Raw genomic sequence first — 25,297 nt, 5'->3', positions numbered from 1 at the left:
TCAGCTTAAAATGCGAAGAAGAAGTAGAAGTTTTCAGTACAGCCTACTTATTGATGTTGAATTATGGGGTTGCTCTATGCACTACTAATCAAATATATTTATTAGAGTCGGTGTATAATGAGTCACGCCAAGAGAAAAAACTGTTGAACTCGCAGCACGGTTTTCGAAACATTCCCATTCTTTTCACTTGGCAACAGAGGACTTCTACAACAACTTCAAATGACTTCTAGCGAGAGAAAAAATATTGCGGCTGTAGTAAATCATTATATCAGTGATTTTGTCAAATTATCTTAACAAAAAATAGTAGAAATTCTCATAACTAATCCTTACCGAGCGTATCCCATAACAATTTAACGCTCACTGCGTTAATTTCTTCGATTATATTTTATATTTTATTGCAATACCTTTCGTGGACCTTTCATAGCATCGTAATGTTTATTTACTTTGCACGATAGGTAGCCGGTTTGACAGTTCAATAGGTAGACTTGGCTTCACTCTTGGCATGACTCATTATACACCGACTCTAATATTTATCAGCTTTATACACCTTAAATCACCAAATAATCAACTTCTGCTCATACTGTTCAGCTTGAATTATTACTTGAGTGAGTTCCATTTATGTTGCAAGCCAGCAACTTTTCCCCAAAACAATAACCAGCAGTTAAGATAAATACACAGGTAAATTTATCCTATTTTAGCCCATTTTCGAAAAAAAAAAACATTTGCTGGGACCGTTACATCATGGATTCAAAACTACCCACAACAGTCATACATTTGTGTGCAGAGAGAGAGAGAGAGAAAGAGTAAATCTACCAAAAGCAGAAATTATTGCCATTGAACCAGTCATGCATAATGTTGAGCTATCGCAGTATTCACAAAGCCCCTCATATATCAGTGGTAATAACTCAACGAATCAAAAACAATATCGAATTCGTGTTCTGCGCAAAATGTTGCAGTTAATTTTGGAAGTAAATCTCATCATTATCATAAATTTAATTTATCCCACCTCGAAATGGTTTCACATGTTGACTTCTCAGCTGCGGGAATGCGGGACTCTAGCAAACAACTTTCCGTGTGATTTCATATTTGCGGGTTGGAAAAGCCTACACTTGACTCATGAGCTGGTAATTTAATTCAGGCACCAACATTTACTCACTGCATACCACCGTCGCATGTCATCAGATGCTTGTGACGGCCCTCCAAAGCTGATATGAAACTGCTCTACTCTGCGGCCAATCGGGTCGAGAGCGATGTTTTCGGTTTTACACAAATATGTACCATCCGCCGGCAGAAAATCAATATTTTGGTCCATAAACCGCGTGCGTCCTCTGGAGTGTCAAAAGCAGAGTCTCTTCTTGGAATTATTTCGCCCTCTCTCTCTCTTCGGTTGACTGGTTTTGCTGGTCCCTTCATTCAACCATGCCTTTTACGTAACGGATTCCCAATAATTCCCCGGTCATGGTTGGATTTTTACTACGTGTTTTTCCGACAGAATCGGTGTTTATCCTCAACAGATGCGCTGAGTGATTTTTACGAGACATTAATACCGATTTATCGAAAATACATGACAAATTGAGTAAATCATTCTGAGGACAGACAAGTCATACGAAAGTATAATCTCTTACCGTTGTGGTGTTAGATGCCTAATCCATCTGTAAAAAAAATAGAAGGAAATGAGTTAGTTTGGTATATAAGACATGTGGTTTACATGAAAGCAACTGTCATAGTATTTGTTTTGGGGACATCTAATGGATGGAAATATGTCGCTGCAAATTTAAAACTAATATAATTACAAATGTAATCTCCTCGCACAAGGTGATCATTAGAGTGAGACAAGTTTGTATGGCAGATTACATTGTTGCCTTGGTTTCCAGCCTCCGCCACGGTTACACGAAGTAATGGTGCAGCTTCCACGGCTGGTGCTGCAGTTCCTTCTCCTTCAGCATTCCTTACGAGTAAGTAAGTAAGTAGTAAAATTTACGTTTACTTGTTGGTTTTTATTTTTCAATATTTGGTTTAACATTTCAAGTGGCTAGTCTTTGGCTCTTCATCTTTCGATCGATTTTACTCTCGTTCTTTGTGTGTTAATCGGAAATAATACGCTGAAATTGTACAATGATGCGCTATACAGCGCACTACTTCCGACACTATGTTCAACGTACAGAAGCATAGTAAAATTAGCTTCCGCTAGTGGTTTATTTCGGTTTTCAATTGTACTGAACTTAAAATCAATGAGCTAGGGCTTTTATCTTGCCATTTTGTGTCGTACTTACATGGGAACAAAATGAGTAAATGATTGGAAGTGCAGTTAGGCGCCCTGCAATGTTTCTCCCACTTGGATGAGGTAAAAACAAAACTTATTTACGACTTGAATTTAATTTTGATTGACACGCGATGGTGGCATGGTGCCAGTAGTCCTGGAATTTGATTAGAGGGTTCGCAATGGATGTTCATCATGCTATCGGCCAACATGTAACTAGTGATTAGCTTATTTTTCCATTTGCCAATAACGCAGTGCCACGTGAAATCTGCCTGAAAAATGCTGAATTCACTTCTTCAGAAGTCTCCCTGATTTGGATTTAACATTTGCATAGACTTCCTATATGGGATATGGTTTGGAACTATATTTATTCCAAATAATTTCTAAATAATACTCAGCCACTATTTGCATGAGCTTATAAGGCTCTAAGAAATGTTCGTGAATTAAATAAACAGCATCAAATCAATATAGAATTACTAAATTTTTTTTCCTTTTGAAATAACTGCGATATCAAAACTTTTATTTCTCATAGGTTCAGAATCACATCAGCATCAATTTACCAATTCATCTTCCATTGAAGTATCTCTGATTTTCAAGTTTTAATTTCACGTAACTTCTAACTCATTTTCCTTTGAAATAACTCCGACTTTACATTCTCATTTCTCCGGCCACTATTTGATTTATTTCAAATAACTCTCAAACTTCACCTAGCGACTACCTGGATGAACTTACCAAGCTCTTACTGCAAATAACAGTTCCAATACTAAATAAACATCATTCCTCTGTCATTGAAGCATCTCCGACTTCAAAACTTTCGTTTCTCACTACTCATTTCTTAAAACCTTCAATAATCTCAATTTACTAGTTCATATTCCATTGAAGTAGCTCCAACTTTCAACAAAGTATCTCCGACTTTTATACTTTCCTTTCACGTAATTTCAAACTAATTTACCTTTAAAGTCTCGCCAAAAAAATATAATTTCTCCAGTCATCATTAGACTTATTTATAAAAATTCTCAAACTATACTCAGCAACTAATTGTGTTAGCCTACCAGGCTCTTAGTGCAAATCATAGTTATAAATCTACATAAATATCATCGAATTACTAACTCATCTTCTATTGAAGCATCTCCGACTTCAAAACTCTTATTTGTTATAAAGCTTTTCTTTCCATGGTTGGACCAACAGCACCGGACCTGCAAGGACCATTGCAAGATACCTTGGATTGTCTACTTGGGCAATGAATCTGGGTATCGAATTCTCTCCGGAGAAAACAGAGATGGTTGTTTTTTCTAGGAAGCTTTACCCAGCACAGTTTCAGCTTCAACTTATGGGTAGAACAATCACTCACAGCATGTCGTTTAAGTATTTAGGTGTCTGGTTTGATTCCAAGTGCACTTGGGGAAAACACATAGCGTATCTGAGGCAGAGATGCCAACAGCGAATCAATTTCCTTCGTTCCATTACCGGCACTTCATGGGGAGCCCATCCGGAAGATCTGATAAGACTCTACAAGACCACCATTCTCTCGATTTTGGAGTACGGTAGCTTTTGCTTTCAATCGGCGGCGGGGACGCACATATTGAAGCTCCAAAGGATTCAATATTGTTGCATTCGAATCGCGCTAGGTTGTATGCAATCGACGCATACCATGAGTCTTGAAGTTCTTGCGGGCGTCCTCCCCTTAAAAAATTGTTTTGCGGATTTATCGTTCCGGTTCCTCATCCGCTGTGAAGTCATGAACCCGGAATCCTCAAATACGATTCATGAGCTTATACTACGAGTACATGACTCTGGACATCGGCCCCTCCTCGTTCAACCGAAATCGCGCTGTCTCGCATCATTTCAGTTGTTCTTCCGTGAGATTCGATCTCACAATGAGGCAGGAGATTCAAGGAATTCCAGAGCCTCACCGTTCCCTGATTGTCCCAACTATTTTTGCGAACAAATACCGCCACGTCCCCACCGAGAAGAGATTTTTCACAGATGGGTCGGTGATAAATGCGTCCACTGGTTTTGGAGTATTCCACGATCTTCACAGCGCCTCATACAAACTTCAAAAGCCGTGTTCGGTATACGTTGCTGAATTAGCAGCTATATCGTACACGTTAGAGCGTATTGCCTCACTTCCACCTGACCATTATTTCATTTTTACGGATGGCCTAAGCTCCCTGGAGGCTATGCGTTCAATGAGGCCGATGAAGCACTCGGCGTATTTCCTCCAGGAAATACGATCGTCACTGAGTGCTTTATCAAAAAACTCACATATCATCACCTTAGTATGGGTCCTTTCTCATTGCTCTATCCCGAGCAATGAGAAAGCAGACTCGCTGGCTAAGGTGGGCGCTATGGAAGGCGACATTTACGAGTGACAAATCGCCTACAATGAATTTTTCACAATGATGTTGATCTGGGAAGATGGCTACATTCTATTGTCCCACAGGTGTCGATCAGACCCTGGTTCAAAGGGTTGGATATGAGTCGTGATTTTATTTGTGTAATGTCCAGGCTCATGTCCAATCACTGTTCGTTAAACGCCCACCTCTTCCGTATTACGCTCGCCGAACGCAACTTGTGCACCTGTGGAAACGGTTATCACGACATCGAGCATGTTGTTTGGTCCTGCTCCTTGCAGCATGAGGCGAGATCCGTTCTGTGTGATTCCCTTAGGGACCGAGGAAAACAACCCTTTAAGCCAATTAGAGACGTCTTGGCTTGCCGTGATATCGACTTTATGAAGCTTATTTACGACTTTCTTAAAGCTGTTGATGTATGTGTTTAATGTTTTGTGTTTTAGTCATCCTTTACGTTTAAGTTTTAAATTAATTCAAAATGCTTTCCCTTGTCCTCCCTCCAAATGATCAATAAATGTAATCCCTAATCTTGAGTAATCCGCGAGTAATCGGCCCCCGTTCTACTAACATTAGTTGTAAGAAAATGATATTCACACACAATCATGTAAAAAATATTCGGCTCCGCAAAGCTAACGCATTTGAGCCTTGACAAATAAATGGATTATAAAAAAAACACTTTTTCTAAATTATAAAAACCCTCCATTATCTATAACTACTAATTCATACTCCATCGAAGTAACTTCGGCATCATAGCACTCATATCTCATAATTCAGAATCAAATCAGCATCAAATTAGTAATTCATCTTCCATTGAAGTTTCTCCGATTTTCATACTTTCCTTTCACGTAAATTCAATGTAATTTCCATTTTAGGTAAGTCCCACTACAAAATTCTCATTTGATTTATATAAATAATTCTCAAACTATACTTAGCAACTAATTGTGTGAGCTTATAAAGCTCTTTGTGCAGATATTAGTTCCAGAACTTAATAAACATAATAGAATTACTAAACCATCTTCATCTTCATAGTAGAATTACTAATTCGACTTCAAAACTCTGATTTAATATATTTAACTCATTTCTCATTTTTGAAAACCTTCAATTATCTCAAATTATGATTATGATTATGATGTACTAAAAAATATTCCATACGATTTGACAGGTAGCAAAACGTCATTATCATTTTCACATCATTTCCATCTGCGGGTCAACCGTCACGTAAATTCATTAATCATGCGAAGCGTTGCACAAAGCGAGCACTCAAGGCTCAGTTCGTTCACACATGCATATGTGTGGGTTTATTTAGACCATTGAATCATCGGTACACGTTAACTGAATTCAACTCAAAATGAGTATGTCAAAACTTGAGGGGTCAAACTTTGCTCCATTTTTTTTCCATACATACAAATCCCAAGTAACCAACAAGCCCGTTAATCGCCCTTTTTGGTATATAAGGCTGCTATACGATTGATATAAAGTTCGAAAACCCTATGCACTCTATATGATGGTATGATGGCATGTTTTACCTGTAACTAACAAGAAGAGGTTACGAAGTATGCGTTTGAAACATAAAACCTGTAAATTTTGCTTTCTATGAGTCACAATCAGCGATTTGCTGATCGCTGAGTGAGTGAGTGAGTGAGTGAGTGAGTGAGTGAGTGAGTGAGTGAGTGAGTGAGCGAGCGTGTGAAAAATCGCTGATTGTGACTCTCATGAAGTGAAATAAACAGATTTAATATGTCAAACACATTCTTTGCAACCTCTTCTTGTATCCTACCAATTCAAAATATGATCATGGCATCTAATTATTTTATAATAAAAAAAAAACATTGTTTTAGCTAAAATGAGTATTTGCAACCTTGGGTGAATCAGCTTCATTTAAGACCTTTGGAATACAAAACGACCAGATGGCCATCTGTAATCACGTGACAAGAGACTGGCAAATCCACGAACTCTCGTCCAGTCAACAAATCCTTTGATTACCTTAGACTGCCCCCAACCCAGTTTATAATATAATGTTTTAACATAGGGGAAATGAATGTAAAGTCGGCCTAAATGTCTCTAATTTGGGCCCATACATAAATTCAGCAATCGACTCAATTTTCAATAGCGACCAAAAATATCCATTAGTACCGTCCCAATGACGCGTTCATTTAGATAAAATTTATAAATAGCAGATGGGGATCAACATAAACTAGTCCTAACGGCGCCGGTGGTGTAGTGGTAAGCGTGATTACCTCTCACCCCAGCAGGCCTGGGTTCAATCCCAGTAGGCGCCGCTGGGATGTTCTGAGGCATAACATCTCTGATCACGCCTTTCTTCGGATGGGAAGTAAAGCCGTTGGTCCCCGGTTCATGAGTTGATGGGTCGATAGGTAGGGTCCAGGTGTCGGAGCTGCCTTCCTGGCACGTCGGTAGCATTGGTGCTCAGCACGGAAAACAAGATCGACGGAAAAAAACAAACCAAAGGAAAAAAAATAAACTAGTCCCGTCCTATGCAGAACCAGTTTCAAGCGTCCAAATTTAGTGTTCCTCCGGCTTGGGATAAAAGATAATCGGCTGTAGCCAACTTCTGGATACGACTGAAGGTAGCCAAGTATCAGGTCCAGCAACTTGCAATTTCTTGACGCGAATACGACGAACAATAGAATATCTTGGTTCCGCTTAGTTTCCGAAACCGTATGTCAGTGGCAAATCACAGTCAGTACAGCAGCATGACGTACAGCCAGTATCCCTTTGGGATTGGATGCAGTTCTCTCAGGGCTACTTCTGCATAGATGGTTTGATTCCTTTTGAAACGGATAATCGCGTTCTTGGCCACCTTCGAAAATGTTAGCCGGATTAATAACCAAATAGACATTAAGGCCGTTCGCAATGCCGAGTTTCAAAATTGTTTCAAACTACTCATCAATTCTATAATTTGAAACTGTCAAAAATAAAACTGCAACACGATCAGCGCAACGCACAGTTCTAAAACATGTTTGTAATCATCAAGTTCCATAAACTTTACTGTTCTCTATGAAGTTCTCCGTTTTTTTTTGTGGAGCTCTTCGAAACATCTTCAACACATCCAAAGAAATTTGAAACAGAGTTCCATTCGTGTTTCAAACTCGCTCAGAAATAAAACAGAATAGTCGAGCAGTTGCAAATCTGGTGCAAAATAGTGCTCGAATAATGAAACTGTAACTCAGCATTGCGAGAGGTGCGTTTCTGTTCTAGTTTCAAATTGAAACAGCCCTTATAAAATACAACAGCATTGCGAACGGCCTAACAACTCAGAGAAAAAAAAAACGAACGTCATGTTCGTTCACACGCACAGCCTACTCTGCCTACTGAAGGAAAAAGGTACCAACAAACTTCAGAAAACATCGTTTGTTCATCAAAAAGTCTTATATTTGTTGCAGTTTCATTTTGGACAGTTTTAAATTTTAGAACTGTCGAGCAGTTTGAAACACTTTTGAAACTCAACATTGAGAACGGTCTTAGCTAAGTAGGTAAAGGCACAGCTATAAAGCCATTGACCATGCTGGAGGTTGCTGGCTTCAATGTCCGATCTTGGAATTCGTTAGGTTCATAAATTTATCGATATCTGTGGGCTTAGCGTATGATTACACTTGCCATCAGGGTTTTTCAGATCTTTCATAGTTTTTTAACCAATAATCTGCATTTGCGGATCACAGATTTTTAGTTTTAAATCAGACTACCGTGGACTCCCGGTAATATGACCGGTTTTAATCTGAACACTTTTTAATTTGAACCCCACTTATCTTTTTTTTTTTTGAACCCCGTTAATATGAATGAGGTTTTGTTCAGATTAGCGGGGGTCCACGGTATATAGATTTTTTAAAATTATGAGTTAAATTGGTGTATTTCTGTTAAAAATGCATACAATGAAACCTGAAATGCTGCATTTGGAAGTTGAGTGTATATACAATGGTTGCTATGATGAGTTTTCACCATTTGCTCACCAGTTTTCAAAATGACGTCCGAGCAAGAGAGAACCCGACGTTCTCACACGCCAAGTTGGCAAAATGGCTGGATGTGGCCAAACCGACCGAAACAAACGTATTAAAAGTGTTCGGTGAGCGTCTGTCGACCGCCAGGAATCCAGGAAGTAGCGGCAATCGTAATCCGGACGTGGCAGCGACGACGAAGAAGGTGGCGGTGAAATATAAGCGGAATCCTAACCTCTCCATCCCTGACATCGCTGGCAAGCTCAATGCCTCCCAAGAAACGAGCCGGGTTGTCAACGTTTAAGAAGGTGAAGGTGGTGAACAGAGATTACAAACAAAACAAGTCGGCAAAGCAGCGGTCCCGAAAGCTTTATACGAATCTGCTCACAAAGTTCGACTGTGTCGTCATGGACGACGAACCTTATGTGAAAGCGGATTTCAAGCAGCTTTCGGGCCAGAAGTTTTATACCGCATCAGGAAAAGGGAAGGTGGCTGAAATTTTCAAAACCATCAGACTATCGAAGTTCCCGAAAAAATATCTCGGCATTTTCATTACTACGGGAACCATCAATCAAGAGATCTACGTCCAGGAGTGCCTGGAAAAGCGGCTGCTACCATTCCTGTGCTATTCTGGCCGGACTTGGCGAGCTGCCACTATGGGAAAAAGGCAATCGAGTGGTACGATGCGAACAACGTGGTTGTGGTACCCAAGGACCACAACACTCCCAACATCCCAGAACTCCGCCCTATCGAACGGTATTAGACCTTGGTCAAACAGAATTAAAAAAAAAACTAATAAATACATGAAAAACGAGCAGCAGTTTAAATCTAACTGACGTTCGGCGGCGAATAAGATCGATGAGACCACTGTGCAAAATTGAATGGAAAGAGTTATGCGGAAGGCACGGCAATTCGGATTTGGCAAACCAAAAGAATAAACGATCATTTTTTTCCATTAAATATATGAATATAAATTTTTGTAATATGAATTTTGCCTGAAAGAAGCGATTTTTTTGTCGACCAATTTTTGCGCGTTCCAGTCTTTAATAAGGGTAGAGCACTACTTCGTCGTGATCACCCATTTCCGTTCTATCGATCAGAAAAGATCAATAATATTAATGATTTCACCGTGCACAAATCAATAATAGGTTTGTTCCGAAACGTAAGTTCATTAGCTACAACATAAATCCTATTAGAGCGCATTTTATGAATGTTTACGCTCATTGATCTCAAAACAAAAGAAGCACTCCTAGTGAATCCCCTTTTTCTTCTTTCATCCGTAGGACGAAGAAAATCTTATGGCTTTTCAATGCGTTTGGACGGAATTGAAACTAATAGGACGAAATTAAAGTCAATAACTAGTATTAGATTTTAAACAATATCTCAATAATTTGTGAGTCTTTATCTCATCCAACGGTACGTGTGGAAAGGTGAATAAATTTAAAAGTCATCTTTGACAGGAATATTCCATTTTTTGTTCAAACCCGTTCAAAAAAGAGAGGTAAAACGCGGGTTGCGCTTATCCTAGTAGCACACTGGTCATAAACCAGTTTAGGTTACCTCTATGTGACTTATTTTGGTCACAATCAAGTTGCTGCAACCTTCTGTGACGGACATGTGCTACTTCGGTAGTAGGACGGAAATAAGATCCACAGCCCTATACATTAAAGAAAACTTTTTTTTAACTAAACCTTTGAAACAACTTCGCTTTAGCACAATTTTCGTATCACCCACTCTTATAAGCTATTTGGTTTGCCTTGGCATTAAAAAGGAGTATGAGAACTGTCAGAGACTAAGTTGGCTTTGTCATTTTTTTTTAATTTTTTTTTTCAGTTGTATGTCTATCAGAAAGATTTGATGAAAATATTATTTTACCAATTTTAATTTGGCAACCCTGTCACACAATATACCAATGCAAAAATGGTACAGGCTTAGAAAGCTCTTAATTAACAACTGTGGATGTTCTTAAAGAACTCGTTAAAGAAGTTGAGAGCTGGCGTAAAGCCCCAGCGGGGATGTAATAAAGTCAAAATAAGAAGAAGATATTCAAATCACATAATTATCATCTCTCTAGAGCAAAACCTTACTCAGCAGAAATTCTGGATGAGATTATAATGTAATTATGACTAATTGTATCGCTAATAGCATAACCAAACCTACTTATCACATTCTAAACAATCCTGGAGATTTTAATTAAGATCTTCTGCTGTAGGAAGCATTCAAATAATTCACTGCTACAAGGAAATTATCATTGCCTCGGAACAAAAGTATCAACAGCAGATTTCATGGAAATAAAGTGAACACAACCATTCCATTGAACGAAGCCAGGTGAACCCCCTAATCTTATGTTAATTCGAAACGCCATTTTCATGCGTTTAGCGTATGATCCTTCCAATTTGTTACACCGAGCAAAGAACATGTTAGGAAAATAAAATTTCCCAAAGACTGATTCCTAGTATCCTGCTCCGCACGCAAGCCAAATTACAAATTGCTCCTCGCCCAGAGTGCCATCTCTTGTTTCATAAGAAAGATGCTGGGTACTCAAAAAAATCCCCTTCATGCCTCGAAGCAATGCTGTCGTCATCAGCAGAATACGCAGGAAACCGAAATAAATTTTCAGCGAACTGGCTTTAACCAATTGATTCCGCACCATTACGATATCACGGAATTTTCATCAATTTCCATTACGTGTGCCCTACTCGATTTCGACGCAGCTGAATCGCTCTCGACGTTTGATATGAACCCTCAAAAAGGCATCCATCCAATCGGATTCGAATCGGGAATTGGACCGAGGTGAGTTACGAGAGAGGGGCAGGGCAGTACGTGCCGATGGAAAACACATTCCCGACCGTTCCATCAGATTTTCAAAAGTCTGAACAAGCTCTTTGTGTGTCTCAATGTACCATCATATGTTCTAGTAGGAATTCAAATTGTCTTATTCGCTCATCCACCCCTGCAAACCATCCGTCTGCCTCTGTTTCCCTAGGACTAATGGACTGTATCTTAGGGATAAAGATTGAGATATGAACAGCAAAGATGGATTAGTATCATTCTGTTGCACGTAGGTCGATGGGTTTAGATTTTAATCTCTTTCAAGTCCATTACTGGAACCATACTGAGGAACGTGTTCAACAAGAAAGCCGGACGGGTCGAAGGATGCTTTTGAATATTGAATGTGCCCTTTCGGTTGGGATACTCTGTGTTTAGTCAAATAGGCAAATGGGTTCAACATGAATGATTGAAATGTATCGGAAGCCTCTTAACAGAAGGGATCTGGTTAAAAGACTGCCAAAGACCACATATTTCGACCAAAACCAGTTGGAATGGTCCGGTAAAGACTGATTGTTGAATAAATTAGCAAGGAATCATCCTTATGCACCTACAGTTCTGCATTTCAGAATCAGGAGGATGTTTGCCAAACAGTAGTTCATTCAAATCCATCTTCTATTAATCCGACAATGTATATTACTTTTACATCAAAAGTCAGGAATGATTCAGTTGCTCGTATAACAGAAGTAATGCCTAAATGAGTATGACCCGCATGAACATATCTACATATAAAGTTATAAAGATCTAAAAGCTTGTTCGAGCTAAACTCATAAGAAGATTTCATACGCCCATGGTTACCCATCATGATAAATCAAACACATATGCCCCAAAGCAAAAAATCTCTTCTAAACCTTTTACCAAGTCATAACAGAGACACTGTACCCAGCCCAGAACCATCCGACAGTATATTGCTTCACATTTTCAAGCTCCAGCATAGCATGCCATGACGACCATCGCAGAGCATAGACAAGAATATGAGAATTGAACTCGAGGAATGAATCATGCAAGGAGTAGAGTACAAATGGTAAAAGTAATGCCGATAAAAGCCATCGTCGTATGAATAAATTTGCATTCACAATCTTTCCTTTTCCATCCAATTCCACAGCACGGAAAGTCCCATTCAATAGACTGACTTCATCCTCCAGCCAACCTCGGTTCTTTCATGCTCATCCGGAACATTTTAGACAGACAGTTTCTCTCACGGATATTAGACTCCAATGAAAAATGCTTCAACCACAAACAGGCGAAGAATAGGACGTGGATCGGGGGTAGATCAATCGACAGCATCCAGTCTAATTGAAATGTGTTGAATCCTAACCAAGCTTGTTCTTTTGCTTTCGATGGGAATGACTGGCAAAAACATGATACATCGTTAAAATAGAATCATGCATATCTAGTAGGGGAGGCACCCATTCCTCAGTTTCAAATTCATTCCGATGAAATTTAGCTTGCTGCGATTTATGGTGCTTCCGGGGCCACCCTGGAGAGAAATATGAGTAGTTGGAACTATTTCATAACATTTAATTGCATTTTTCTGTGCATGAACGAGCCAATTGGGAAATACAATTGCACTGAATTGTTTAAAACACGGCTGCATGCGGGGAGGGTTCTCAGTGGCTGACCAGCAAAACCACACGTGGCTGAATCAGATTTTCTGCACTTGTATATTGAAGAGATAATTGAGGTATAGAGTACGTTTGCGTGGAATATTGATTCCAGCAGTCTGAATTCACAGCAAAGGTAGAGTAATGCGAATTTTGTTTCTATCACAAAATGTTTAGAATCCAAATGATTGAATAATGCGAAAAATAAACTCAAGGATCTGCATGAAACATCTGATTCCAAGTAAACCAATAAATGCATTCATCTATCATTCACTCAATTGTCTTTGCGCCTTCAGTAGTTCAGTGGAAATACATACTTCCATCCTGCATGGCCTTTTAAAAATTTGCAAAAACGTACACCCCTCGCCTCTGGAGACCAGTTTTCAATGTTATACAGTGCTTTTCCGATTTTGTCAGCCCCTTCTTAAAATTTAGTCTAGTCTAGTCTACACATACACAGCCAGTACTTGAAAGAATCCTGGAAAATGATATATCTATCATTTTTCTTGTCATTATTAATGCCTGCTGCACATCAAGGATGTGAAACAAACAATAAAGCGGCCAGGCCTACTGTGTAGCGTTAGCCCCTTCTTAAAATTTAGTCTGACAAAAACGGGAGACTGACAAAATCGGGAAATAATTTATCATTTCTTTTCGATCAAAACTTTTAAAGAATAATGAAATCCTTATGGTGTACGGGGTGCTATGGGATGATATGACCAACAGCGCTTTTTTACGTGTTTTGCAAAACAAATTTAATGGAGTTTCACCCAAGATCACTAGAAGAGCTGCAGAACAGTCATCTGGGAAATCTTTTATATAAATTTGTAATTTAATGTACGAGAAAAAACGTTGTTGGTCATATAACGCCAGAATCCTGCACAGGCAGTCAGGGAGCCTTATTCTATGCAGCGCTGTTGAACGCATTCTTGACGTCGATCGTTATCACGGCGCAATATCGATCTCCTCTTCGCTTCTGTTTGGACGCCTTCTCGGCTCTCTCGACCATTGTCCGAATTGCATCCACCGTTGATCTCCCTTTCCGGAATCCAAACTGCCTCTCTGACAATCCAAAACAAAAGCTGATAGGGATGATTAGGTTGAAGCATTGTACCTTTCAATTGACGATGTTATTTATCTCCGTTGAATTCGAGAATTTGCGATAGCGAAATCTCTTGAAAATTGAAAGTCAATCAAAACTTGTACGTTCAATTCAATGAAATATGCAATACTCTTTCTTATTGTCTAAGAATAAATGATGCTGACAATGAGGCAATGTTTTTTTTTACAATTGCAAAAAAAACAGGTTTTCCATGGTAAAAAAGATTTTTCCAGCAAACAGCAATTCAAACCTTATAATTCCTAGTTGGAGTATATCATATTAATGTAAATGAATTAAAATGTAAAAGGTACATTGGATGAAACACCTGTGCGTTGAATTGATTGATATTTGAATAAAAAAGTACTTAAAATCGTCAATTGTTAATTTTAGCCCCCGCTTCCCATAACATTCACATTACAGCGAAGTGTAAGACTAACAATTATTCATAGCGTAGAGTTTGGGAATCTATCTAATCTAATGTAATCTAACACCAACACAGCCAGTTCTTACAACATTTTTCTTGTCTATTTGATATATGTTTCACATCGAAGATGCGTCACACATATAAAAACGACCAGGCCTACTGTGCAGCATTTAAGGGGAAAGATGATTCAGAAAACATCGGCAACACGATGCTTCATAATCCAATAAATGGATGAAACGTGGACATCTCGTACCGTACGTTCCGATTTTGGTAATTATATGATTGGTTAGTCGGTGTAAGCACCAAAGCTAGAAAGGTTCAGTGATGCTCCATTTTCTTCTGACGGTTGGGGCATGAGCACTAACTCTTGTCCTAGCCTTTTATGACTTATGGCTATAGCGCCATTACTCGCTTTCTGAAAAGAGAAGAGAGAAAGGAAAAGAAGAAGCACAAAGGGAAAAGGATTATGTGAAATCTATGAACATAAACAATATTTTTGATTTGAAATATACAATATAGAAATGCAGAACGGCGCGGTGTTCACTACAAGGTGGTCAAGTAACAAGGTCTAAAATCGATCACATTTGATTATTGGAAAATCCTGATGCTTGGGACCAGTAATCATCCTCAATGTGTAAAACTGGTGATCTCAAACTAGGCAATACGGCCGCGCTCTAACGCAGTGTAGGGAATAGGACAGATTAGGTGGATTGATCAGAAAATAAATTGAATTGAAATAAATCGTTTGCTTCAGTGTAATCTAAACTACAACAGTAGAATCATAACGGTTCAGTTCCTTTCTCTGCTGTACGACAGTATTATAGCGCTTATTCGTTGGTCTGCGTGTGAGAATGCCTTTTGGATGTGAGTGAGAAAATCAGACGTGATGGCATGGCTGTTCCAACCGTAGAGATGCAATACAATATGAGTATGTATTAGTGATCGTTCACCTTTCAGCACGAACCAGATGGCCGGCTTATGAGATGCGTGCAAGTTGGTGAGAGTGTAGAACCGATCCGCTGTCGAGCTGATCGTTGCATTGTATGATCTGAGAGAATCCATGATACCGCACTCCGATACAGTGTCTTACAGATTGGGCTGGGCGTACCCGTTGAGAGGACGTTATCTTGCAGTAACTCCTTCAGATTATTCCCTGGTGAGATTCTTGCTGTAACGACATCTGACGAGTTCCCTAAGTTTAATGTTCCACCGGTGGTATTAATGTATGATGCAAGCAGACCCGCGTCTCGCAACGTTTTCACGAATATCCCCTTGCCATTTCGAGCAGAAGCACAGCGAAGACTGGGAGATCTCTTGGCATCTGGCATAATAGAACATGTTACGGATTCCATGGATAGGTCTTTCTGCTCATCGTTGTTAGTTGTGCCTAAGGGCAAAGACGATATTCGACTGGTGGTGGACCTCAGAGGGCCCAATAAGTGCATTATACGAACGCCTTTCAGAATGCCTACGCTGGAAGAAATTCTTTCTGATCTCCATGGCGCCAAATGGTTTTCTACTATCGATTTGACCAGCGCCTTCTTCCACGTGGAAGTTGCTGAACAGTCGCGGCATTTGACCAATTTCTTTGCGGGTGACGCTACGTACCGTTTCAAACGATTACAATGCTCCTGATATATTTCAGGAAATATTGCAGACGAAGGTACTAGCAGGATGCCAAGGTTAGAAGTGCTATCCAGACGATGTTATAGTGCACGGTGCAACAAAAGAGGAACACGACGAAAACCTGAACGCTGTGCTCTGTCGGCTTCACGAACATAATGTGCGGATCAATATGGACAAGTGCGTGATCGGTCAGCAGAAAGTTAAGTTCATAGGGTTTTCAATTTCCAATGAAGGCCTGCGCGTCGAAGATGAGAAATTGAAAGCAATTAAGAACTTCCGTAGACCAGAGACCGTGCATGAAGTAAAGAGTTGTTTGGGGTTTATGAATTTTTCGGAGCGGTTCATTTATATGCGGGCAGACAAAACCAAGCCCTTAAGGGAGCTAGCAAAGTCTGACTTGTTTTACTGGTCCCGGGAAGAAGAAGATGAGTTTATGTTTCTAAAGCACGAAGCCCTGAAGTCGATTTCCCGGCTAGGCAATTTTAATTACGACAACGAGACCGAAATTTACGTGGATGCATCTCCCGTTGGCCTAGGTGCAGTTTTGGTTCAATTTGACCCAGAGAGAGCACCCCGAATTATTTCATGCGCTTCGAAGGCTTTGACGCAGACAGAAAAAAAGTACCCTCAAACCCAGAGAGAAGCACTGGCGATCGTATGGGGAGTGGAACGTTTTGCGTTTTACTTGACAGGAAAATCGTTTGCCATCCGGACTGACTCTGAGGCAAACGAGTTCATTTTCGGTGACGGACACAGAACAAGTAAACGGGCGGTTTACTCGGGTTGAGTCGTGGGCCTTAAGGCTACAAGCATTTGATTTCGTGGTAAAGCGTATACCGGGTCATCTAAACGTGGCAGATGCCCTATCGCGTTTGATAGCTCAAACTCGCCAAGACGAACCGTTTGATGAAGATGATGAAAAGCACCTTCTATATACGTTGGATGGCGGACTGATGAGTGTCACTTGGAAGGATATAGAGCAGTAAAAATGTCCATAGGATCTCGGTGTTGGCCAGACAATCTCCGAAGATATGAGGCCGAATCGAAATCTCTGCGGATACGACACGCAGGTCAAGACAGGAATGGGTAGGAATGTGTTGACGTGACACTCGCTTTGATGGAAGCCGAGAAATCCTCTGCTCTTCCACGAGGAATCACTGGGATGTTGGGTAAAAGGGTTATTTTTTCGCGTACAAGATTATAAAACGTCTAATAACAAACTTTTAATCCACCTATTCCTTTGCAGTTAAATTGTACCCGTTCGATTTTGGCAACAAGCTCGAAACTGTAGGGTTGCCAAAATCGAACGGTCTGATTTTGAAATTCAATTTATGATTTGAATGACTTCGGACCACTGCGAGGCATCGCCATGACATAGACGTTACTAATAATAAATCTTTTATTAAAAGTTGTAATCACAAGGAGCAAAAACACACTATTTTAAAATTACGTTCAATCTTGGCACGTTGCCAAAATCAAACCTCGTGCCTAAAGCGAAGTGATTTTGTTGCTTAAATCGAACCGTAGCTAAATCAAACGACTACTGTAGAAATATTTAAATTAAATATATGGTAAGTTCTCACCAGATTCTGCAGTTGTTTGTGACCATTCAACACTGTTCATAATCATAATCACAAGTGTTAATACGTAGGAACGAACTCACCAAATGAATCCATGAGCAATGTCAACAGAATTTCATGGTCCATCTTTCTTGCTTGAATCAGGATGATATCCACCTATTCACTATACTATTCAACAGAATTAACATGTTGCCTCTCCTTGAATACATCCTGATTCCTTCTCTTCAGGGATAATTTCCTGTAGTCCTGTATCTGTTATCGTTTTGTAATTTTCACATTTTGATCATCCAGATCAGGTTCAGCTAATTAGCGAACCACAAGGGCTGATGCTGGGAACTCTTTTAGTGATATTTCATATTAATATGAAATATCACTAAAAAAGCCCCCAGCATCAGCCCTTGTGGTTCGCTTTTCCGTAACGTCGTCGCAAACGAAAGAACGTCGGAGGTTCACTGGCGGTGTTTGTTTTCGGAGCTGCTGCCCTCTGAAGCCCTGAAAAAACTTCATGACAAGGATTGTGTTGAGAGTCACGGAAAGACAGCCCCGAACTTGAATAACTTTAGAAATCACTATCAGATTGGTTTTTATACTGTTTTAAAAAATATGCCGAAACCGTTTCTCTTCATTTGCTTTCTCTCAATTAAAAAAAAATCACAGCAAAAAAAAAGCTAGCGTAGAGTTATAAAATCTAACAACTCAAAAATTTAGTGAAATCTGCAGGCTGACAAAATCGGGAAAGCACTGTGTTTTCTCAACAATCATTAAAGATACAGACGAAATTGGGTACCGTTTTAGTAAGGATTTTGGACGTACATTCAAATGGTTTGATCAGATTTTTTGTTAAGTTTTGTCAACTTTGCGATTTTTGCATTTAAAAATTCAAAATGAAAATATTCCAAAATACCCCACTTTAAAAATCAAATGACGCCAAAATGTCCAGCATTTTTAGGAGATGATGAATTTTAAAGATAACATGTTTTAATTTTTTTTTTCGTTTACTCCGAAATGCTTTGATATAGAAAGTTGTTCTCTTCATGAAAGCCGTTAAAAAAGAAAAAAAATCTGTAGCTTTACTAAAAATCTGAACCTTTCAACACAGACAAACAGACATAACACTCGAAAGTTGTTCATCGAACAAGCATTTAACGGTCAATATAAAAATATCGTAGTTGGTAGTACCGCCACCTGTGGCGTGCATAGTCAATTCCCTTGCGTGTGACGTTTCCACACTACCGCCATCTGTTCAGCGTACTACCCACCACAGTGTATTCAACAGATGGCGGTAATGTTTTAGCGACGATGTTTAACAGTGAGAAATATTCAATGTGTTATGCAAGGTTGCAAAGACTCATTTCAGCTAAAATAATGTTTTTTCGGAATAATAAAACCAAAAGATGGTATGATGGCATGTTTTACTTGTAACTTACAAGAAGAGGTTACAAAGTATGCGTTGGAAACATAAAACCTGTAAATTTTGCTTTCTATGAGTCACAATCAGCGATTTGCTGATCGCTGAGTGAGTGAGTGAGACATCGGACATCGAAGAATGCTTGACAACGCGTGTATTGCCGATCATCCGCAAGCATAGGGGGGTCATTCCAGCTCTAGTGGGAAAAGAATTAAAAAAAAAAAGTTGTGGTCGATGTCACCTATTTGAACAAAATTTGGCCAAAACGCTTATTTTGGCATTCTGAACAAACGTCTTTTTTGAATTTGCTCTAAAGGGCCTAGATCGCTCTGGGCTACAACACTGGATTTTTAAAATTTAAAAAAAAATCAACTGTCATAAGACATTACTCCACAACCAAATTAGCTATTCGTCAATTTGAAGGTTTTTCTTTTTAATGTAGAATCTTATAAGTGTACCCACATTTTGTTTTTGTAAAAAATGTTATCTAACACGAAGCTTTAACGTGATAATTTATTAGCTAGAGAAAGGTCTGAAGGAGGTAGGGAGATAGTTCCGCTAGAGTACGGCAGTATGAACATTGAATAGAAGTTGAAAATGAGCAAAGGGCCATTAATGCGACAGTGCTAGTCAAATGTGCACCTAGATCATACAATGTATGAGGAGATTTGAAGTATTGATTCAAATCTACCGGCAGAAAAGTGCGCATACTGTCCTATTAATGGCCCTTCGCTCATTTTCAACTTCTATTCAATGTTCATACTGCCGTACTCTAGCGGAACTATCCATCTACACTCATCAGACCTTTCTCTACGTAATAAATCATCACAGTAAAGCTTCATGCTAGATATCATTTCCAACCAACTCTGAGAGACGCTTTTTGTTATTGTTAAGCAGGCTAAAGAGGGTGGGTTAACGTGAAAGGCTTCCATCCTGGGCGGCTGCTTAAACACGGGCCCTGGTTGAAGTTCTATCGACTCCTATGTTTTACGTTTCTGTACCAATGTATTTTCAGAGATAGTAGACGGTTTACAGAGGTCTCCAATCCGCGAAATAAGCATTTCTTATTCAGCTTTTGGCCAGCTGGCTTTGAATTGCCATACTATGGTTACTAGACTGATGCGAAATTTGACTTTTTCGCTCCACAGTGCTTAAATGGTTTCAAATCGGGTCCTGATTAGCCTCCCAAAGTTACAACTCATTTGGTTAGAAACAGACTTCGCACAAGCCATTTGAAGTTTACATGTAAATTACTATGGGAAATCTCAACTTTTTGTTCATTGCCTTCTAGTGTTTTTCCATATTGGGCTGCGAAACAGTTTGATAGCCATTCTTGTAGAAAATTTTATCAGCTACAACTTTGCTGAAGATTGTTTCTATGTAAAACGAGACAGGAAAAAGTTATTAATTATTTAAGAGATTGGTAAACTTATGACATGATCAAGCAGCTGCTCTGTAGGCAACACTGTATTTTGCAGTGTGACATAGTAGCCATGATTTTTGTGTCCTATTCAACGCCCCAGAAACACCAATGTTGCCTGCTGAGCAGTTGATTGAGCATGATCATAAGACATCAGCGCATTGAACCATTGATAACTTTCGATTCTTGCATTTAATAAAAAAGTGTCTTCAGCAAAGTTGTAGCTGGAAAAATTTCCTACAAGAACAGTTGAAAGTTTTTGAAGCAAACCGATATGGTGAATTATTAGATAGACATGAACAAAAATCTTGGTTTTACCATAGTAATTCCCATACAAACTTCAAATGGTTTGTGCCATCTCAGTTTCTCACCAAATGGGTTCAAATTTTGAGAGGTTAGTCAGGATCTGATTCGGAATCGTTTAAGTATTGTGGAGCGAAAATTTCAAATTTTGCATCACTCTAATGGTTACCACTGCAGTGTTTGCGCCGCTCTTTCTCAGTGCTCACTTTGGTATTGTCGGATTGGCAACATTGCCATTTATAACCATATGACTGGAGGAGGTTTGAGGTGGAAACTTGTGAAGACCGGAGTCAGGTATTACGTACCTTCCAGGATGATGACTCACAATTTTGTACTTTTTTTCAAAATGAATTTAGATTAAATGACTAGCGGCGGCGGTGGTGTAGTGGTAAGCGTGACCCCAGCAGGCCTGGGTTCAATCCCAGTCGGCGCCGCCGGGATGTTCTGATGCATAACACCTCTGATCACGACTAATAATAAAGTAAAGCCGTTGGTCCCAAGTTCATGAATTGATGGGTCTATTGGTAGGGTCAGGTGTGGGAGCTGCCTCCCTGGCGTCGGTAGCATTGGTGCTCAGCACGGAAAACAAGATTGACGGAAAACAAATCAAGGAGAAAAGAATAGATTAAATGACTATAGCTGAAAGAATGCGAGAACAAAAATGGAAGCTTTTGATAAACCTTAGCTTTTAGAAACAATATTGAATCGGGATTGGAACGTAAAATCAGAGCCGCATATAGGATGTTTTATTAGGTGGTGAACTCTCACTGCTACGCCCTCCCCCTGGTTCTTTCACTTTTACGGTGCCCTCATCACATTCCATAAAGATAACGTACTAAGGGAATTCTTTGTAAATAAAGATAAGGAAACTTTGTAGATGTTCATGAAACATTGCATGAGTTAAAGGAAAATCGCACAGGTTTAGCACACTTAGAAGAAATTTAAATGTAGTTTGTAGAAGCTACGGAACAAAATCTTAAAAGTTTAGGGATCTTTGTTAAAATTGACGGAATTTCTGAGGAGTACACAGAACTTCCCACAAGTTTAAGGAACTTCATAAAGGTTCAGGAAACGTTGGATACACTGCATGGATTGGAAAGAAGTTCAGGGAACTTAGTTTAAGTTCATAGAACTCAGTTTCAGCATGAGCATGACCATGAGCATGATTGACCGCACGAGGATGCAACTCCGGGATTCGTAATTACACAGATAACCAATAGACGTTGCTTAGGATTGGCATTCATCCTCAATGTGTAAGTACTGGTGATCTTAAACTAGACAATACCAACACCGGCCACGTCCAAATGCTGGTCAAGAAAAGAATGGGTAGGAATATGTTGACGTAATACTCGCTTTAATGAAAGCCGAGCACACCTCTGCACTTCCACGAGAAGTCACTGGGATGTTGGATAAAAGGGTTGGGATTGCAGCAGGATTCATTTTGGTAAACGATTTGCTGAACTGATTGTCAAAGATTCAATAACGTGAAGAAGATTGAGTTTAAAACCACGGTCTTCTACTCAGTAAGCAAAATCGGTGGTCACTAGGCCACCGAGCTCCTTATATCACAAAACATTAAACATCAATTTCCCGTATAACTTTTTGTTACAGGATTTTGGTTGGCGACCTCACCAACAGCGGCGCCGGTGGTGTAGTGGTAAGCGTGATTATCTCTCACCCCAGCAGGCCTGGGTTCAATCCCAGTCGGCGTCGCCGGGATGTTCTGAGGCATAAGATCACGCCTTCCTTCGGAAGGGAAGTAAAGCCGTTGGTCCCCGGTTTATGAGTTCATGGGTCGATAGGTAGAGTCCAGGGGTGGGAGCTGCCTCCCTGGCGTCGGTAGCATTGGTGCTCAGCACGGAAAACAAGATCGACGAAAAACAAACCAAGGACCTCACAGACGACCATAACAATGAAAAGGATGAGCCAGCCTGTGATTCAATCTATAACAAGTGACAGTTCGAAAATCAAACTCGAACATTCCTGTTTGAAGCAGTGTGAGGTTTAATCGACTCTCTCTTTATCTTACACGTGGGCATGAAGGGATTAATTTTTAATTCTGATTAAACTGTTTCTCTTTCTTCTTAAATTTATATTATATTCTTAAACCCAAAATAGAGTGTAAATAACTCAACGCTGGTTTCTAGCACTTAAGGTCCACAACTCAGTAATTTTCAAACATGTTCTGTTCAAAATTTACTCAACTACTGATTAGTATAATACGAATTCAAATTTGAGTAATTTTTCTCATGAAAATCAATTCAATAAACATTATTTATTGTTTGTGCATGTTTGTTAAAAGTACACCAACAAATAATTGTACAGAAATCTCTTGAAATATTTTAAATAAACTCAAATTTTAGTTAAAATAACTCAACCGGCATTTTCTCACAGCGAGATGAATGGTTGAGTACTTTTTACTTATGTTTGGAATAAAATAGTAACAGCAGGGTGGCCAGATTATTTTTTTCATTATCGGTAGGTTCTCAAAACTTTTATCGGTAGTTATCGGTAGGCCATCTTAAGGAAGGCTTTCCCGAAACATGAAACATTTTTGAGAGGAGAGAGGGGAGGGGGGGGGGAGTTGATGAAAACAAATCACGCGCAGCTGAAGAATCAAAGTGACGATTGACTCACAGATGTCGAGTGGGTGAAAATGGTAATGACGTTTTGATATCTGTCAAACTACATGACATTTTTTTAGTACATCATCATTTTTGTAATTGTGGATCTTAAAACTAGGTGTCGCATGACCAGTTTTGGCTGTGCTTTGATTCGTTAATTTCGGTCGAGCCGATGTTTTTTGAATAGGTATACGATTTACGGTGTCCGACAATCTATTAGTTTTAAACACAAGGTTAACAGAAAGATATCAGTCCTACAGCCATCGAGTTCAATGATATGAGTAATTCGAACCCTTCAAAAATATGCCAATATTAACAATAACAATTAAGAATAACAAGTGCGAGTAGGACGAACGTAACACGAAATCAAAAAAGGGAGAATCAGAAAATAGCATCAGACAGAGAAAGTCGATTAAAAGTAACAATCACCTTCTCAAAAATCGGACGATCAACAACAGAGCGATTTCCGAACACTATAATTTATTTTCAAAGTGTAAAGATTAAGTGAAAATTCACCAAATGGAACACAGCCTTGAAATTTGTGATTCTCGGTAGGAAAAGTGAAAAATCGGTAGTTTTGAACCTTTCATCTGTGAATCGGTAGGCATCCCAAAAATCGATAGGACTACCGATAAATCGGTAAGTCTGACCACCCTGGCTCTAAGGCTGGTGCTGCAGTCATTGCTGGCAGTTTATTGTTTGCGTTTGCCTTAGTCGGCTACCTACAGTTAAGGCCCAAACTCAAAGTGGGCGGAAGCGAAACGGAAACGACAAGTTTGACAGCTCTCACAAACGACATCAAGATGTCTAACCGCAGTCGATTTGGTCCTAACTAGTTTTCAATCTGTCAAGTACTTCTTCTTCTTCTTCGCATTTCAAGCTTATTGCATATCGCATATTAGCTTATTGCGTGCTCTCAACTTAGTGTTCTAGATGCACTTCCACAGTTATTAATTGAGAGCTTTCGATGCCTGTACCATTTTTGCATTTGTATAATTGTGTGGCAAGTACAATCATACTCTATGCCCAGGGAAGTCGAGAAATTTTCCAACCCGAAAAATTCCTAGACCAGACCGGGAATTGAACCCAGCCACCTCCAGCATGGTCTTGCTTTGTACCTGCGCCTTTACCGACTGAGCTAAGGGAGGCCTCCGACAAGTAGGCTTACTCAAATTGGGCTTTCCGGCTGCCAGTGCCGTTCCGCTTCAGCTTCCATTGCCCTTGAGCCTTTATATTTATTTTTCGTTGATGATGATTGAAAAAGCGGATAGATGCTTGGAAAATTGAAGGTTTTTATTTATTTTGTAACAGTGATGGAAAAGTTTGCGAAAAATCACTATGACTCACGAACTTTTCCCATGGTGAACTTCGAACTATCGCGAACTTTTCCAACACTGTTCTGTAATGTGAATTTTCCCAAATTTATTATGTTGTATCGATCCAACCAGGTTCTAATCGAAGAGCTCTCGATATGGATAGAAGAGTCAGAATATACCCAACAGATAACACTGCCAATCGGCTGTACATCTAGACGTGACCGATTTCGCCCGGTCCAAACGGGACCGGTTTTTTATTAGTACGGCCAATCGAAGATATTCACAGATGCAGATAAGTGGATGTTGCACATCAAAATGTCCAACGTTATTGAACATTCAGCAGTAGATAGGTCCGAGGTCATGCCAGAGAAGTGAGAAGATTGTGGTGTATCAACCAGTTTGTTCAAACCATCCATCCGCGATCAGATATCTAGTTGCATAATGTAGAGTTTGCACAACTATGCCAAGAAGAGGGAGTGATCTACATCAGTCCT

This window comes from Ochlerotatus camptorhynchus, unplaced genomic scaffold, assembly GCF_037179485.1.
Source record: "Ochlerotatus camptorhynchus isolate MF236.1 unplaced genomic scaffold, CSIRO-AGI_Acam_v1.1 ptg000139l, whole genome shotgun sequence".
In the NCBI taxonomy this organism is placed as follows: domain Eukaryota; kingdom Metazoa; phylum Arthropoda; class Insecta; order Diptera; family Culicidae; genus Ochlerotatus; species Ochlerotatus camptorhynchus.
The sequence above is the reverse complement of the archived record's forward strand: the minus strand, read 5'-3'. Positions refer to the sequence as shown.